Consider the following 17780-nt stretch of genomic DNA (forward strand, 5'->3'; position numbering starts at 1 on the left):
CCTCTGGACACGAAGCTACTTGAGAAGACAAAAGAGTCCATTGGGATGATTTAATTTGTACAAAAATATGAGGCAGTCAAAATGTAAAGTGCTTACCCCTGACCTGTTTAATATATAACTCTCTTTCTCTCTCTCTCTCTCTCTCTCTCTCTCTCTCTCTCTCTCTCTCTCTCTCTCTCTCTCTCTCTCTCTCTCTCTCTCTCTCTCTCTCTCTCTCTTTTTTTCGATTCTTAGCATACTTTTCTCTCTTTGTCTCCCAAAATTATAGAGAGAAATAAAAAGTTGCTTGTCTCCTGGTGAAGGCCATGTGACCGAAACGTTTGTTTTTTTTTTTTTTTTTTTTTTTTTTTTTTTTTTTTGCGTTGTCCCCTTCTATATAAGTCACATTTTCTCATTTTATTTTTCTCTTAATCTTACCTGCCTTTCCATTAATTGTCCATTGAATAATCTATATTATGATCTACTCATGAGGTTTTTGTATTCACAATTCTTTTAAAGATAATATTTATCTATATCGCGTATAAAGTATAATGTTAAATGCTCGTTAAAAATTGCATGACATCAAGTTCTAACATTTAAAGAAATTGAATATGATTTATTATGCCCACCTTAATGCTCGATCTGTCTAAGAGTCAGTTTTTCTCCTGAAACAGAATCTATTTTCTGTTATTTTCGTCACTTTCCCATAATATTATATTATGATTTCATTTCGCCTGTGTCCCGTTTTTAGACCACAGACGGGCATATTGACAAAGCTGTATTTGTCATTTATAACGAGTAGATTGTGAAAGACCTGAATGTGCTTAACGAGGCGCTGATTGAGTGATCTTCATTTTCTTCGACTCGCCTGCAAATTTTATTTAAAATTGATTAACAGTCAGCTGGGGATAAATGCTTCACTATTTCTAACTTATTATATTATGTGCAGCTATGTGGTCTTGTGGTATGGCACTCACCTTCGGATAAGAAGGTCCTTGGTTTGAGTCCCGATCAATTATTAATGTCGTTATTATGCTTTTGTTGTTGTTGTTGTTGTAGCTGTTTTTTTTTTTTTTTTTTTGGTGCTTTTGTTTGTTGTTTTGAAAAGGGGGGGGGGGGGTGTTGTGTGGTTCCTTTAGGTTTTCTTCTCTCTCCCTCTCTCTCTCTCTCTCTCTCTCTCTCTCTCTCTCTCTCTCTCTCTCTCTCTCTCTCTTTCTTTCTTTCTTTCTTTCTTTTTAAACCCTGGGGAAATGCAAGTCGAGGAATTTTGAATATGACAAGCAAAATCCGATTTTTGATAAGCCCGAGTCCGGTTTCCACGGAGATGAGATGTTTTCGTTGTTGTTGTTGTTCTGGTTACGTTTGCTGCTGCTGTTGCTGTTGTTGTTGTTGTTGTTGTTATTGGTGTTAATGCTGTTTTTTTCTATTGATTTGATTATTTCGTTGGGTTATTTTTCATTTAAAGATTGGTTTACATTTTAGGAGTTGATGTCACAAGTGTGCTGGTTTCTATTTCCTTGTATAGATTTATCATGCTTCACAGGACACAGTTGTGGAATAGGAAATAGCCTACACACTTGGACTGTGTTTTTAAATCTGACCATTCATGAGACGGATTTAGTAGCTGTCATCTCTCGTCATCCCAGCGTGATAGAATCGGGTTGTTAATTATTGTTCGGACGATACCCAGAAATTCCATTATAACAGAGGAAACTGGTATCAAATTCACTGGGATATCAAATAACGCCGTAGTATAACAAATAACAATGATGCCAAGGACAGGAAATACGCGTTGTTTTCTGTCAATTTATAACAGTGAACTTGTCATCCTATCGACTACTAGACATCTAAAGAAAGGTAGTTGATGAGTAGGCATATTTAATTTAATAGTTGTGAATTTACTGCAAAGTGTTTGTCACTTTAGAAATTTTATTTAAAATCGAATAACAGTCAGATGGGGATAAATGCTTCACTATTTCTAACATATTCTATGTTCAGCTATATGGTCTTGTGGTATGGCATTCACCTTCGTATCAGAAGGTCCGTGGTTCGAGTCCCGATCTGAGTGCGCACATGTGAGTCCGTGAAAAAGCCTGGCAACTTCTCCCCCAGTTTCGAGGAGTCGGTGGAATAGCAAAGTGCCTGGGCGGACGTCCTCGGGAGCGCTTGACTAGCACCCCAAGATGATCCCGCCAACTCAGAAGACTGTTGAGGTTCTCTGTCTTCAAGGCAACTCCTTAAAGATGCACCCGATAGTTAAGGCTGAGGTCCAGCGTAACCCCCAGGTATTTCGGATTCGGCTTGTATGGGAAAAACTGGTCCCCGACGAGGACGTTCAGTTTACGGGTATGCCAGCCACTGCATAGTTGAAATGCAGTAGCCATGGTTTTGGACGTGTTCATCTTCTGGTACCACTTGTCAAAGTAGGATTTTAGTCTGGTGACGTCCTCACTGAGTACGCTCTCGAGACAGGTCTAAACTTTACTTTGAGTAACGAGAGCCCAGTCGTCCGCGTATCCCAGCCTCAGGGAGGAAGTGTTCGGTATGTCGCTAATGTGGATATTAAACAGCATTGTCTATAAATACAGCACCAGTCTGCTGTTTTCTTTCGATACAATATGCTCTGTAAAGGCAATGACCTGCTCCATGGTTCACCTCCCTTCCCTGAGCCCGCCTTCTCGGGTGGGAGGAGAACGTCTAGGACCGGACCCCATAGGTTCAGTAGTACACGCTCCAAAAGTTTGTACAGGCAGCTCAAAAGTGATATGGGTCTGTAACTGTTGGCCTCCTTCACCAGTTTCCCTGGCTTCAGGATGGCAACTATCTTGACGTGCTTCCGCCCTTTTGCAAGGACGTCAGGCATTGCCTCTGCCAGCCAGGGTCGTGCCCTGGGGCCCAGATGCGTCACCATATCTGGATATGCTATCTATCCCTGCTGCTTTGCCGTTCTTAACATCGCTAATGGCAGCACCCACTACCGGGGACTGAACGGGGATGTCCAGTCCGTCTCTTCGTCCGCAGATAACGTCAAAAATCGTACGGTATATGCCTTGCGAACACCGCGCTCGAAAGACTTATTCGGGACCCGTTTGCTGCGGTTCTTTGTATTCTTTGGCAATTATGTCTGCCTCACGTTTCGTTGCAGCCTTCGCGAAATTCAGGTCAGGATCCAATTTCTCTACCAATCGCGTGACGGCTAGAGTCGATTCTTCCCACGGGCTCCTGCCACCGTTGTTTGCTTTCTTCTGTCCGAGACGGAAGTAGTCTATCGACTACGTCATGGGACTGGTCTGCTGGTACTCCTTGTACAGCTCTTCCGACTCCTCCGTCCAGCAGAAGTAAATTCCTCCCAGTTAGCCTTCCTGAAGTTAGATCTGTAGAGCGAGATAGATTACACCCTTGGGGTTGTGACAAGTACCGGCATGTGGCTAGGGACCTCTTGTAAAGGGCATTGAGTACGTTTATTGAATATAGCACTACATATGATTTTTATATTATGAAATCTATTTATATATCACTGTGCTCTACATACATCATGTTATATATTTATATATTCAAATGCCATATTTTACTTTTTATCACCCGTACAATCCTATCCGATCTATGCAGTTTCTCAAATTTCTTTAGGATTTTTGATGGCATGAAATTTGTCACCAAGTTGTTTGCTACAATAACTTTTGGTTTCTTCTGTTGATAATATCATTGTCTTATGTCGTTCTTTTCGGACGTGTGAGACGCATTAATATAATAGTTTACTGGTTTTATATCTTATGGTATGACAATCGCTTCTGGGCAGGCAGTAGGTTCCTTGTTCAAGTCCCGGTGTGCACGCCGTAAAGTTCAGTCATTGGAAAAGGCTATTTACTCACATTCTTTCACCGTACATAAGTGTAACGTTAGTGCGCGTTTGCAGCCCTGATACTGATATCTCTGTAAAAAAAAAAATTAAAAAAATTCATGTAGCCTTTATCAGGCGTCTTGCCTCATCCTATAAAATATGTTAAACGTTGATATTGGCTTGGGACTCCTTATAAAATACTTTAAGCACGTTTTCGTGGATTTTTGGTCTTTATGAATAATGCTCTTTGGGAACCACGATCCTCATTAGAGCTCCTTACTTGCTACATTAATCCTCCTTGACTTAAAACCTGTGTAACGATGATGTCCCGTGGATAATTAATAGTAATAGAAATGTCAGAGGACATCACCTTTGTAGACACAGTAATGGCCAACATGGCCTCTGTGTGTCATGTGATCTTGTACAATGTCATCGTCTCTCTCACTCACTCTCTCTCTCTCTCTCTCTCTCTCTCTCTCTCTCTCTATATATATATATATATATATATATATATATATATATATATATATATATTTATATTTATATATATTAATTTATTATGTCTGGGATGCTCATGAGATGGGAATCACTTTTTGTTGTGGATGATAGTGTTTATAAATTATGGAGTTGTGTTGTTGTTGAATGTGGTTGTTGTAGTTGTGTTGTTGCTGTAAATGGGTAAATAAATAAATAAATAAATAGATAAATAAATGGATAGAAAGATATATAGATAGACAATTAGATAGATAGATAGATAGATAGAAAGATATATAGATAGACAATTAGATAGATAGATAGATAGATAGATAGATAGATAGATAGATAGATAGATAGATAGATAGAAGGGAAGAAAGAGAAGGATCGAGTCCATTTTGAGTCCTCGCAATCATGCTTAGGGATGGATCCCGACGGGTCGGTACATTCTTGAGTCTCTGACATTACTTCCACTGTGCAATGTGATGAGATAATAAATGTCGACGCTATTTATTTCCTCACAATACCGGCAGATTGATGCCTGTGATAGCAATTATCCAACTCATTAAAAGGTAAAAATTCCATCCGCTATTAGAAAATTTATGAAAAAACGATTGAAGCCTTCGAGAGCTAACAATAAGTTTCGTCGCTTCTGCATTGAAAAATAACGCAAGCAATTAAGCAAGATTGATCATTTCCTGATCAGTCTCAGCTACTACTACTACTATAGTGGTAGTAGTAGTAGTAGTAGTAGTAGTAGTAGTAGTAGTAGTAGTAGTAGTAGTAGTAGTAGTAGTAGTAGTTATTTGTAAGGCAAATGTAATATGAGGACATCATGAGGACGATTTTCCCAAGGGCGACTGTAGTTTTTCTTCTTCTTCCTCCTCCTCCTCCTCATCATCATCATCATCTTCTTCTTTTTCTTCTTCCTCTTCTACATTCTCCTCCTCCTCCTCCTCCTCTTCTTCTTCTTCTTCTTGAAGAAAATGACTTATGGTATTATTTAATCGTATTTAAATTAATATTCGAACCATGAGCTATTGCTGTCATATGTGTTTTAAACATAGATTGCGTTTTTATTTATTTAAATCAAATAATTGAATTAAGTAAACATCAAATTACACTTCAATAAGAACCAGTAGACAAACCCCCAGATAAAATAAAAAGTGCAGTGAACCTTTACATTTTCACGTGTACAATCATCTCTGTTACACTCAGAAAAGTGAGTGGAGCAGGCACTTATGTTGGTAACAACAAGATATGAAGTGAGTAGAAAAGTGCCAGAAGACAATAGAGAATAAAAAAATTTTTCGCGGCGGTGGTGGGGTTTGAACCTGCGACCTTATTGGTACGACAACTCCGCCTGGCAGGTGAGAGCGTGGCTCTACCGTGTGAGCTATCCACGAACACAAAAATATTCGTTTCAAACCCAAAGTCATTTCTAGATCCCTCTCTCACCCACTTCTTGAGATCGCCGATTCGTTCGCCACCATCGCGAAGTAATTTTGACCAGCAGTTAAGCTTAATAGCCAATATTCTCATCACAAACATATAACATAGAAACGATTGAGACATTGAGTATGCTCCGGTGTATGGGGTGAATTTTTTTTTTTTTAATTCAGAAAAGTGAGTGGAGCAGGCACTTATGTTGGTAACAACAAGATATGAAGTGAGTAGAAAAGTGCCAGAAGACAATAGAGAATAAAAAATTTTTTCGCGGCGGTGGTGGGGTTTGAACCTGCGACCTTATTGGTACGACAACTCCGCCTGGCAGGTGAGAGCGTGGCTCTACCGTGTGAGCTATCCACGAACACAAAAATATTCGTTTCAAACCCAAAGTCATTTCTAGATCCCTCTCTCACCCACTTCTTGAGATCGCCGATTCGTTCGCCACCATCGCGAAGTAATTTTGACCAGCAGTTAAGCTTAATAGCCAATATTCTCATCACAAACATATAACATAGAAACGATTGAGACATTGAGTATGCTCCGGTGTATGGGGTGAATTTTTTTTTTTTTTAACTCAGAAAAGTGAGTGGAGCAGGCACTTATGTTGGTAACAACAAGATATGAAGTGAGTAGAAAAGTGCCAGAAGACAATAGAGAATAAAAAATTTTTTCGCGGCGGTGGTGGGGTTTGAACCTGCGACCTTATTGGTACGACAACTCCGCCTGGCAGGTGAGAGCGTGGCTCTACCGTGTGAGCTATCCACGAACACAAAATATTCGTTTCAAACCCAAAGTCATTTCTAGATCCCTCTCTCACCCACTTCTTGAGATCGCCGATTCGTTCGCCACCATCGCGAAGTAATTTTGACCAGCAGTTAAGCTTAATAGCCAATATTCTCATCACAAACATATAACATAGAAACGATTGAGACATTGAGTATGCTCCGGTGTATGGGGTGAATTTTTTTTTTTTTTTTAATTCAGAAAAGTGAGTGGAGCAGGCACTTATGTTGGTAACAACAAGATATGAAGTGAGTAGAAAAGTGCCAGAAGACAATAGAGAATAAAAAATTTTTTCGCGGCGGTGGTGGGGTTTGAACCTGCGACCTTATTGGTACGACAACTCCGCCTGGCAGGTGAGAGCGTGGCTCTACCGTGTGAGCTATCCACGAACACAAAAATATTCGTTTCAAACCCAAAGTCATTTCTAGATCCCTCTCTCACCCACTTCTTGAGATCGCCGATTCGTTCGCCACCATCGCGAAGTAATTTTGACCAGCAGTTAAGCTTAATAGCCAATATTCTCATCACAAACATATAACATAGAAACGATTGAGACATTGAGTATGCTCCGGTGTATGGGGTGAATTTTTTATTTATTTTTTAATTCAGAAAAGTGAGTGGAGCAGGCACTTAAGTTGGTAACAACAAGATATGAAGTGAGTAGAATAGTGCCAGAAGACAATAGAGAATAAAAAATTTTATTCTCTATTGTCTTCTGGCACTTTTCTACTCACTTCATATCTTGTTGTTACCAACATAAGTGCCTGCTCCACTCACTTTTCTGAATTAAAAAAAAATAAAAAAAATTCACCCCATACACCGGAGCATACTCAATGTCTCAATCGTTTCTATGTTATATGTTTGTGATGAGAATATTGGCTATTAAGCTTAACTGCTGGTCAAAATTACTTCGCGATGGTGGCGAACGAATCGGCGATCTCAAGAAGTGGGTGAGAGAGGGATCTAGAAATGACTTTGGGTTTGAAACGAATATTTTTGTGTTCGTGGATAGCTCACACGGTAGAGCCACGCTCTCACCTGCCAGGCGGAGTTGTCGTACCAATAAGGTCGCAGGTTCAAACCCCACCACCGCCGCGAAAAAATTTTTTATTCTCTATTGTCTTCTGGCACTTTTCTACTCACTTCATATCCTGTCTGTTACACTCAGTAGCGTGGCGTGCTGTGCACTCAAGTGGAGCGATTGTCCTCTCACGCTGACTATGAGAGAAAAGAAATGCAGTATGCGAGTGTGACTTTATACCTTATATCTTGGTTATATCTTTCTTTTATTTTTAAGGTTTCACTTGGAAAATGCGATAATTTTCCAGTCAAAAGTGACAACTAAGAAATAAATGGGGCTAACACACCACCCCACAGCCACAGCCAACACGGCCGCGGGTTTTTTGTAGTTCAAGCATAGCGGTGGTTTATGGTCCGTTTACCAAGGCGGTCATAGGCTGGTCATAGTCTCTCTCTGCTCTAAGTCCCCCCAGGTTTCAGCGTTGTCTACACGCTGCTAGGGGCTGTTATTTATACAGGGTTTTATCGTGTCGTGTGTTAAATGTAAAATATGGGGACTGTAATGTAATGAGAAGGTGTGGGCGACCGACTTATCTGAGAGCTTTCCTAAGCTCCATAATTTCCTCATGTGACACTTTAAATTTATTACTATTTCTAATTCTAGCACAGTAACTTAGTCTGTGGCCTTTAAACTCTGAAATGATAAGAATGACTGACTCATCCTTAGATGTACATTCGATTTTGACACGACCTTGAACTGATTAAATTCAGCATTCAGTTGTTTTGTTATTGCTTGTACTTGTATTCAGAAACCGGCTTTCCGGTCGTACTGAAGTTTTATTCAAACCCTGTACTTTTGCATACCTGCTTAATTGAATTTTTTTTTTAATTCGTAGTTCTTAGGAAATAGAAATTGTTTTCGCTATCGTTAACTTAACAGATCAACAACAATTTGCCATCACAGTGAATAGATAGCACTTCTAAATCCTTAAAAATGTGTAATCTGAAAACAACATTTATTTTCAATAAGTTTTAATGACATAGAAATGTTCATGAATTTCAGAAATTGGAGCTATAATTTCGTATTTGTACAATTTTTTTTCGTTATACTAGGCAAGTCTGCCATTGTTTATAATCTAATTCTAAAACCTGTCTATTTAGCTTAGGAAAAAACAAAACATCAAATAGCAAGGAATCGATGTTTAAAAGCCATAACAAGTTCCATTTTATGTTGAAAAATAATTCCAACTTTCACGAAATGGAAACCGCATCTTTAAAAAATTCGGCATCTTTTGGAAGTATGCCTATTTAGCTCTGCAAACGACTTGCATGATAAAACCGAATTTTCGGGGTCAGATTTGACTAAATATGCGACATTTTTCTTTCAGATTTGATTCTTTAAATTAAATTATAGATTTTTTTTTTTGGGGGGGGGGGGGGGGGGGGGGGGGGAGTTAGCATTTGCTTACTTAATCTGTTAACTTATACCTAAACGGAAAGACTTTACTTCAAATGTTAAGCATCTGATTTGTGCAGAAATACCTGCAGTCTTGCGATTTTAAAATTCTAGTTGTATTTTTCTCATGAGATTCAGATTTAACGATTAAAAAAAAAATAGATGCCATGTTGGCAAGTCTGTACAGATACTGCACAGTTAACAATATCAGTATCAGCAGGTAGTAACTAAACTCGTAATTGGATAAAATAGTCTGATGTCACGTCGCCCAGCAACGGCGGCCATCGTGGTTCTAAACAATGAAAATCGGTACTTTTTATTCTTTTTTATTCTTCATGTTGGCTAGAACTTTTCATATATCTTGTGATCAGAATTTGTAAAAGTCAAAACACGACCAGATGTATATTTTTTTTTTCCTGTGGAGACGCCTTTATGCTCGTCGGAGAAATATTTCATGAGGGCGTCCGCCATTGCTCGATAGTTTCGAGCCAGTTACTAAGTTACTATGCGTCATTACGAGGGAAGTGACGTTACGACTGTTGAAGCCTATTGAAATAAATAAATAAATAAATAAATAAATAAATAAATAAATAAATAAATAAATAAATAAATTGGCCCTTCATATTATTTGATCGATAAAACTGACCCTCAACCCTCAAAACGTCATGGAAGTACCAGGTTTGAGAGTTTTTGAAAAGATGAGGGTCATTTTAATTTTAATCAACCAGTAGATTTTTGACCAATTAAAATATGAATTTTGTGGCACACCTTCATACGTGCTCGGAGATACATAGTTTGTTGTTTATAAACAATAAAGTGAATGATTTCGACCTTTCTCTGACCATTGTTATTGTTTTTATAGATAGAATGCGCTTGGCCAAGGAGTTCACAACATTGCCATCCGGAAGTATAACGGACCAACACACAAACTCTGTGTAACCATGAACTTTTAGAGTCTTGTTAATACAGTTTAGTGAGAACAACTCACAAACGCGGATGGCAAAAACAATAACAAAGGCATGAGTGACGTCATCTGCATACTATCTATACCATCAAATGGGTGACTAGTTATCACACACGATTTTCTTGATCATTATTATAAACGTTTAAGTTTAAACATAGATTTCTGTGTTGGTAGAAAAGTGGGTATATCAAATAGACACATATCATCTATAGTAAAACCTGTGTCGTTTGCTATGTTTACCTATCACTGTCATTGTTTACATTATGACTACTGTCCGAAAGGCGCGGTTAACCTATCTAAGTGATCGATATTTGAAGGACGGATATTCTGGTCAAATTAATTTATAAATGTTTTTTTTTTTTGAGGGGGGGGGGGGGGGGGGGTCTCCAGATACGGCAGTATAATTAGGCTACGACCCAGTGACATCTACAGAGCTACGACCATATCCACATCTGTCTAACTGCATGGTGATGATGATGACACTCATTGTGGAGCGATGACATCTGGGACATTCCAAGGCGACAGACGAATTAATACAGGCTTGGCGTATGATCTTCGTACAATCTCAGCAACATGATAATGAAATCCATTTCTTGCAGTCATAAGATGTTACAGACAACCAGTGTATTTACAACATTGTCTTCCCGTAATAACTGAGATGGAAAGCCCGAGAAGCATTCGCAGGATCCATATTATTATTATTATTATTATTATTATTATTATTATTATTATTATTATTATTATTACTATTATTATTACTATTATTATTACTATTATTATTATTATTATTATTATTATTATTATTATTATTATTATTATTATTATTATTATTATTATTATTATTATTATTATTATTGTTATTATTATTCGCATTGCGGTTCCTATACCCTTTGTAAAATCAAGTCTGCAGTTAATAAAGAACATTTTCAAAACGTGAGCTTTTATGAAGCGCAATAGCTACATACTAAATATGCCCAATAATGTTTAACTCACTCAACCCTAACACCGACTATATCCGTAGTTATCCGGAGTTACTTGTACCCCATGCCTATTTAAAAAAAAAAAAAAGAATTGAGCTTTATTTAGCGCAATATCCACTAAATGTGCTCAAAGCGCTTTACAAGGGGTCCCTGGTCAACAGCAACATTTAACATGTAAGATGGGACATAACGCCTGGTAGGCGATATTACAATTTTTCGGACAAAGACAACGATGTTAACGGCCAGGTACTCATTTTACACCTGAGTACGGTGAGTGAAAATGAGTAAAGAGCCTATTCCAAGGACTCAACTATGCGCCGCGAGCGAGGCTCGAACCCAAGCCCTTCCGATTCGAAAACGAGTGTCATACCACAAGACCACATAGCCGCACATTTATTACATTTTTCTGAGACAAATAGGCGTAATATCAAAACTAAAGTTTTTAGTTTTTACATGTTAATGGTAGTTGAATAAAACTATCTATGTACATGTTTATTTCTAATACATTTTTTTCCAATTTTGAAAAGGAGAAAAAATCTCCAGGATTGAGTGAGTTACAACAGAGGCATGACCAGGTACTTATTTAACACCTGTGTATGGTGAGAAACCGTTAGTAAATTAATATCCTTTTCCAACGACTCAACCTTTGCAGGACGTTTAACATCGGGGACACTAACAGCGTTGTCCTGTCGGAAAAAATTGTAATATCGCCTAACAGGCGTCATGTCTCGTTCTACATGTTATGTGTTGCTGTTGGCCATGGACCCTTTGTAAATCGCATTGAGCACGTTTAGCTCAAGCTCGTTTGAAATCATGGTTTGAAACAAATTCAGTTCCAACAGAGTAACGCTTTTCAGATTCAACAGTCGTCCTTAATGAACTTGACTTGACTTTATGACCAGAAATAACTAACTGCAAAGAAGACAGATGAGCTGTGTCAAGAAGGACAAGACCGAATAATGCCTTACATCAGGTGATGCTTGGTCCACAACGAGTAGAGAGTCTGGAGGGAAAACAATGAGATGCTAATTTCATTAGATAAATAAATAAATTTAAAAAATATAAATAAATAAGTATATAGATACTAAATAGATAAATAGATAAATAAATATATAAATAAATGAATGAATAAATAATTAGATAAAAGATACATAAATAGAGGTTGAGGATACCGTGCGCTCTATAAAAGTCTATAATAATAAATAAATTTACAAAATGAAAATAAGTAAATAAATAGATAAATAAGGCAGACATGACCGCGAAAATGAGTCGATGAAAAAAGGAAAACAGATTAGAAGTAGAAGAATGGGGAGAATAAGGAGAGAAAAGGTTGGGACGAGAAGGAGGAGGAGGAGGGGGAGGATGAGGAAGAAGAAGAAAAGACGAATGATGAGGTGAAAGTGGAAGAGTTCAGAGTGATGAACCTGAAATAAAGCACAGAAATAGGGCATATTATCTAGTCTTCGTGAACTTAAAGACTGACACCAGAGAAGTTGTACCTTCTCTGCTGACACTAAGACTTATTATAAGTTTTGACGACATTTTCAGGTTTATATATACCGCCCAGTAATTTGTCTTTAGTTGTGCTCAAGGAAATCATAACGATCCCACTGGTTGAAGTTATGAATACAACTCACGATTCACTTTCATTTGAAGGTCGTCCCCTTTATATTTTCAGTTATTTCTTTGGTCAGGGTCAGGCTATGAGTAAACGAAGGCCGCGGACAGAAGCAATGCTGGCGACAGGATTGCATTAACTCTTCTTTTATGTGAAGCAAGAGAAGAAAACCTTCTTGAAATGTCTTATAGCGGTAGATAACGGAAAGTTATGACATGACAGAGCAATTTTAGTTGTCTTTCTCTTAAAGTTTTAAGAGTTCATATGCATGGGAAATCGAAAAACATTGTTCGATTTTCAATGAGGGTGAACTCGAGAGAGTTTAAAGAGCGAGTTTCTTGTCAACTCATTTCAATCAACACAGAACATAAGCAACAATATTCATTGACGTTTCAACGCTTTTTTATTTTTTTGCAGAGTTTTTAAACTCATATTTTGGACATAAAAAAATTAAAGAGATAATATCTGCTTAAATGCAAATAGATAGAATTGAATGAAGAAGAACGTTTCGGGTTCAAATCCTTCTCTTTCTTTATAATATCATAATAGCAAAAGCATTAAGCAGTTAGATAAAATTTTACTTCCGTTGATTAATTTTAGGAGCTTTCGAAACGCGATAAGTTATAACAGTCTACGACCTGATATGCCATAGATTATGAGATCTGAAAAAAAAATATGATGATTAAGTTCGTAGAATACGTATTTTCCCCAGGAAGAATTTTTTTCTTTTAAAACATAGTCTTCATTGACGGTCGCTTCTCAGGCTAAAAAAAAAAAAAAAAGATTCAATGAACTTTCACTCTGGGTGCTGCCGGACTGCCCATAACACTTAACGAGTGGGAGGGGGGGGGGGGGGGGGGGAGGACTAAGGTGCAGCCTTAACAATGAGAGCCTACGTAACAGGATTTTTAAAATGCATGGCATACATGCAGTGACATCTATATGAAATCCTAGCATACATGCCATATGCCATGCCACAGCTAGATGCCCACTCAAAGAGTCAGCCTTACTCTCCCCCCACAGATTTTCTCTCTTCCAACCTCCCCCCCCCCCTCCCCGCCTTCCCCCGGCCAAACCCACCTCCTCAGCCTACAATGTGTCACATTTTGGCCAAGGCCAGCGACATCTATAGAGAGGGACGAGTCGCCCACGGAATTTTCCGTTCTACGGGGCCGGTCTACGAGGCCGGACAACTATCGGGACAAGTGTATTACAGTGGAATATGTAATCTTTGGTTGTATTTATCTATCCATCTATCAATTTGTGTGTCTATATCTATCTATCATCTATCTATCTATCTATCTATCTATCTATCATATCTATCTATTATCTATCTATCTATCTTATCTATCTTATCTATTTATCTATCTATCTATTATCTATCTATCTACTATCTATCTATCTATCTGTCTGTCTGTCTGTCTGTCTTGTCTGTCTGTCTCTGTCTATCTACTTTCTATCTATCTTCCGTCTATCTATCTATCCGTCTATCTATCTTTCTTTCTCTTCATCTTCCACCTTTTCATCGTGTCATCCATCTACCTACCAATCAAATCCACCGATCTACCTATCTATCTATCTAGCAATCTATGAAAATTGTATCTATCTCTTCATAGCCTCCCTCCCTCCTCCTCCCCCCCCCCTCTCTCTCTCTCTCTCTCTCTCTCTCTCTCTCTCTGTCTCCATCCCTTTCACTTTCCCCTTCAGTCTCTCTCACAATAAAAAAGGAGATAGATAGATAGATAGATAGATAGATAGATAGATAGATAGATAGATAGATAGATAGATAGATAGATAGATAGATGGATAGATGGATAGATAGATAGATAGATAGATAGATAGATAGATAGATAGATAGATAGATAGATGGATAGATGGATAGATAGATAGATAGATAGATAGATAGATAGATAGATAGATGGATGGATGTATGAATAGATAGATGGATAGTTATTGTTTTGGGAGATGATATTTTTTTCCTTGTAAATCATCTCTCTGTTATGTATTATTATGTTTGTTATTTTTAATGTATAATGTAAGCATTTGAGTGTATTCCTCTTTGTTGGATTTTGTGCTTGTGTCCGGATGAGTCTTATAGGTGATCTCAAACCAAGTACATTGATGGTTATCTCTTGGAATCTGCATCTGATCCCTATTTGTTCCCAGTTCCCCTTTGCCATCCTTTCTCTTGGGTGCTTTAATAATTCTAGAACTTTTTACTATCCCATTTTTTTCCTTTTTACTGGTGCTGATATAACCTAAATGTGTTACAAGCGCCGTAAAACCCTTTAAAAAAAAAAAAAAAAAAAAAACAAAAAAAAATAATAGGATGATAGGATAGATAGATAGATAGTAGATAGTATAGATAGATAGATAGATAGATAGATAGATAGATAGATAGATAGATAGATAGATACAGAGATAATAAATATATTACATCATATTGACTAACATGCAGATACAGAATGCAGATACATAGACAGAGAGTGAGAGGTTTGGGTGAGGTGGGGGGGGGGGTGGCAAGATAAACAAAGCTAATTTAATAGTACATGCTGCATTCTGATAGGTCATTCTCTAATTCATGATTGTGTCATTTCGTGAATGTGACTGAGAGAGAGAGAGAGAGAGAGAGAGAGAGAGAGAGAGAGAGAGAGAGAGATAAAGAGGGGGGGGGGGGGGGGGTAGCAGTGTAGGCTTCAATCTCACCGTAGCCTGTAGTTCAATTCGTATTGAGAATGTATGTGTGTAGAGGGGGGGGGGGGGAGGGGTAGGAGGTGTTGTTGTGTGCATGGGAGAGGGGTCTTTGTGTGTGTGCATAAGTGTGTGTTACTAGGTTCATGTATTACAAAAGATCCCGATTTAATTTTGTCAAGACTCACCATTTCTGTAGTTAGTGTAATCCGTAATCCATCACAAATATTGAATAAAAGTCAATTGAACCGTTCTATCACTATTATGATTAGTTCTGAGTCAGGGAAGTTAAAGTAATATTATGCTTCGGTTTTGTGGTATGTATCTCTATAAGTTGGAATCTCGTTTCTAAAAGTTATAGTAATATTTATCTGATATTGATATTGATATCCTAAATAATAAAATAAATGGATTATATTGTTATATATTTCAGGTATTTATCATGTTATCGATAAAACTCCACTCATTATCACATATCACACAAGAAAAATACAAGAGAAGTCAAGCAGATTATTTATTTATGGAAAAGGGATATTGATTTGACCTTTCATTGCTTTCTAAACATTTTTCTTTGATCAAGAACCATGAGTGCATATTTAAAGTTTGCTTCAGGATAGTGCCATTTCTAAACACTTACTCTTAGTTATAAAGTTTCAATTACCAGTCACCAGCAGTGGATATCTCTCATCTTCAATTCTGGGTTGTAAGGTTCATACCATTTTCAGTTTTCACTTTGTCTTAGAGACTCACTCTCCCAATTTCGTTAGTTAGCGTAATCCATAATTCACTTTTTTTATGATAATATATTATAGTTTACCAATTATGATAAAACTCCCCAAATAAAAGAAATCAATTATCACATACAACTGTCAATTACAGAAAAATGCAAGAGAAGTCAAGCAGATTAAATACCTATTGAAAAGGGAAATTGACTTTCTAAACAAGGGTATGTTTTTCTCTGATCTTGTAATAACTCACTTCAAGAACATTTCAATGTTAATGTTAGGAATCAAGAGCATGATAATGTGATAATGATTACCATAAGCACAGTTGCACATCGTGTAATCCACTGAAATATATCACTTATAATAATTCCATTTAAATATCGAATGACACACAACCGCTTGCTTTAAAAGTTGACAAACTAAAGAGGCAAACAATTGAATGCAGATTGTTTTACAACTTCTGTTCTCACAAACAGGGATGCCAGATGGCCAGAGTTCTTCGAAGCCAATTTAGACTGCAAAAGTGACCAAAATAGAACCTCATGTGGCCAAATACTTCAAACACTCTGACCTCCTTAAAAGACATCGATTTTGATTTTTTTATCGACTAACCTAGGAAAAGGCTTGTTTTATTTCAAAAAAAGAAAATTTGAATTAATAATAATATATACGCGATTCTCCGTGTGTCAATTTTGATCATACGCGTGGCCATCTGGCAGCACTACCCACACACCAAATATGACTTAACGTCTTGACACTTCTTCCTAGTAGAATAGCAGTATTCTACTCGTTGCCTTTCCGTTTCATGCTGCAACTTGTAGATATGTGTGAAATGTGACCGTTTCTGTGTGGGAAACACTACCTTCGTAGTAAATAGCAGTATCTTAACTGTAGCCATTACTTTAAAGACAGTATTGTCGGAAGAACGGTCGTCTTACTGGTGAGCCGGTCAGTTAAGGAATTTCTTTGATGACGTAAAAGTGACATCACTTCCCCACCCGATGGGGAAACGGTTGGGGGAAAGACCCAGAAAGGAATGCTTTTGATTGTCACCGGCATCTGCATATCATTAAAGCCTGACGACAGGGGTACTGTTATATAGGGAAAAAACGAACGGCCCCGTAGGATTGAGTAAGAGGGCGGGGATCTGTCCTGTATATGAAGTCCTAGCCCAGCAGTGATTTGACAGCTGGATTTGTCAGATCTCACGGAAAGTACTTTGTGATAAACTAACATCCTATCCAAATGGCAGCAAGTAATTGCTAGTGTCCCTTTAACGCAATAGAAACCGTGATAAACTTCGGATTTATAGTCATCATGACTATTATGTACTACTTTTTTATATTTTGATTTTCGCTTTTCGAATCACTTGACTGTATGAAGTCCTAGGCCAAGGCGCGTACAATCCTTGGCATTAACAAGCCGTGATACAATCAGTACGCATCATTTGTCGTGTGAGATCTTACAGCATCAAGGAAAGGCGGCTTATTTTGGTTCTTTTAGAAATAAAAGACTTATATCAGAAAATGTGGCTGTTTTTAGAGAGATCCACCTCCCTCCTCTCCCAACAAATCGTACAATTAATTCTCCAACAAACGTTTCGTGTGTAACTTTTGTTTGTTTATTGTTTTATTTTCCTCCATCGACAATTCTGCAGATCTTTGGGATCAGATTTTTGAAAAGTTCATATTACTTGGGGAAAAGGGGGGAAAATTCATTTACGTCAATAAAGAACTCAAATCACTGAGGTTTCGTGTGTTTACTCAAGTATAACGACAACCCCGTGACCAGGAATGTCGCAGT

This window comes from Berghia stephanieae, chromosome 2, assembly GCF_034508935.2.
Source record: "Berghia stephanieae isolate SIO BIC M18660-M18661 chromosome 2, UCSD_Bste_1.3, whole genome shotgun sequence".
NCBI lineage: Eukaryota > Metazoa > Mollusca > Gastropoda > Nudibranchia > Aeolidiidae > Berghia > Berghia stephanieae.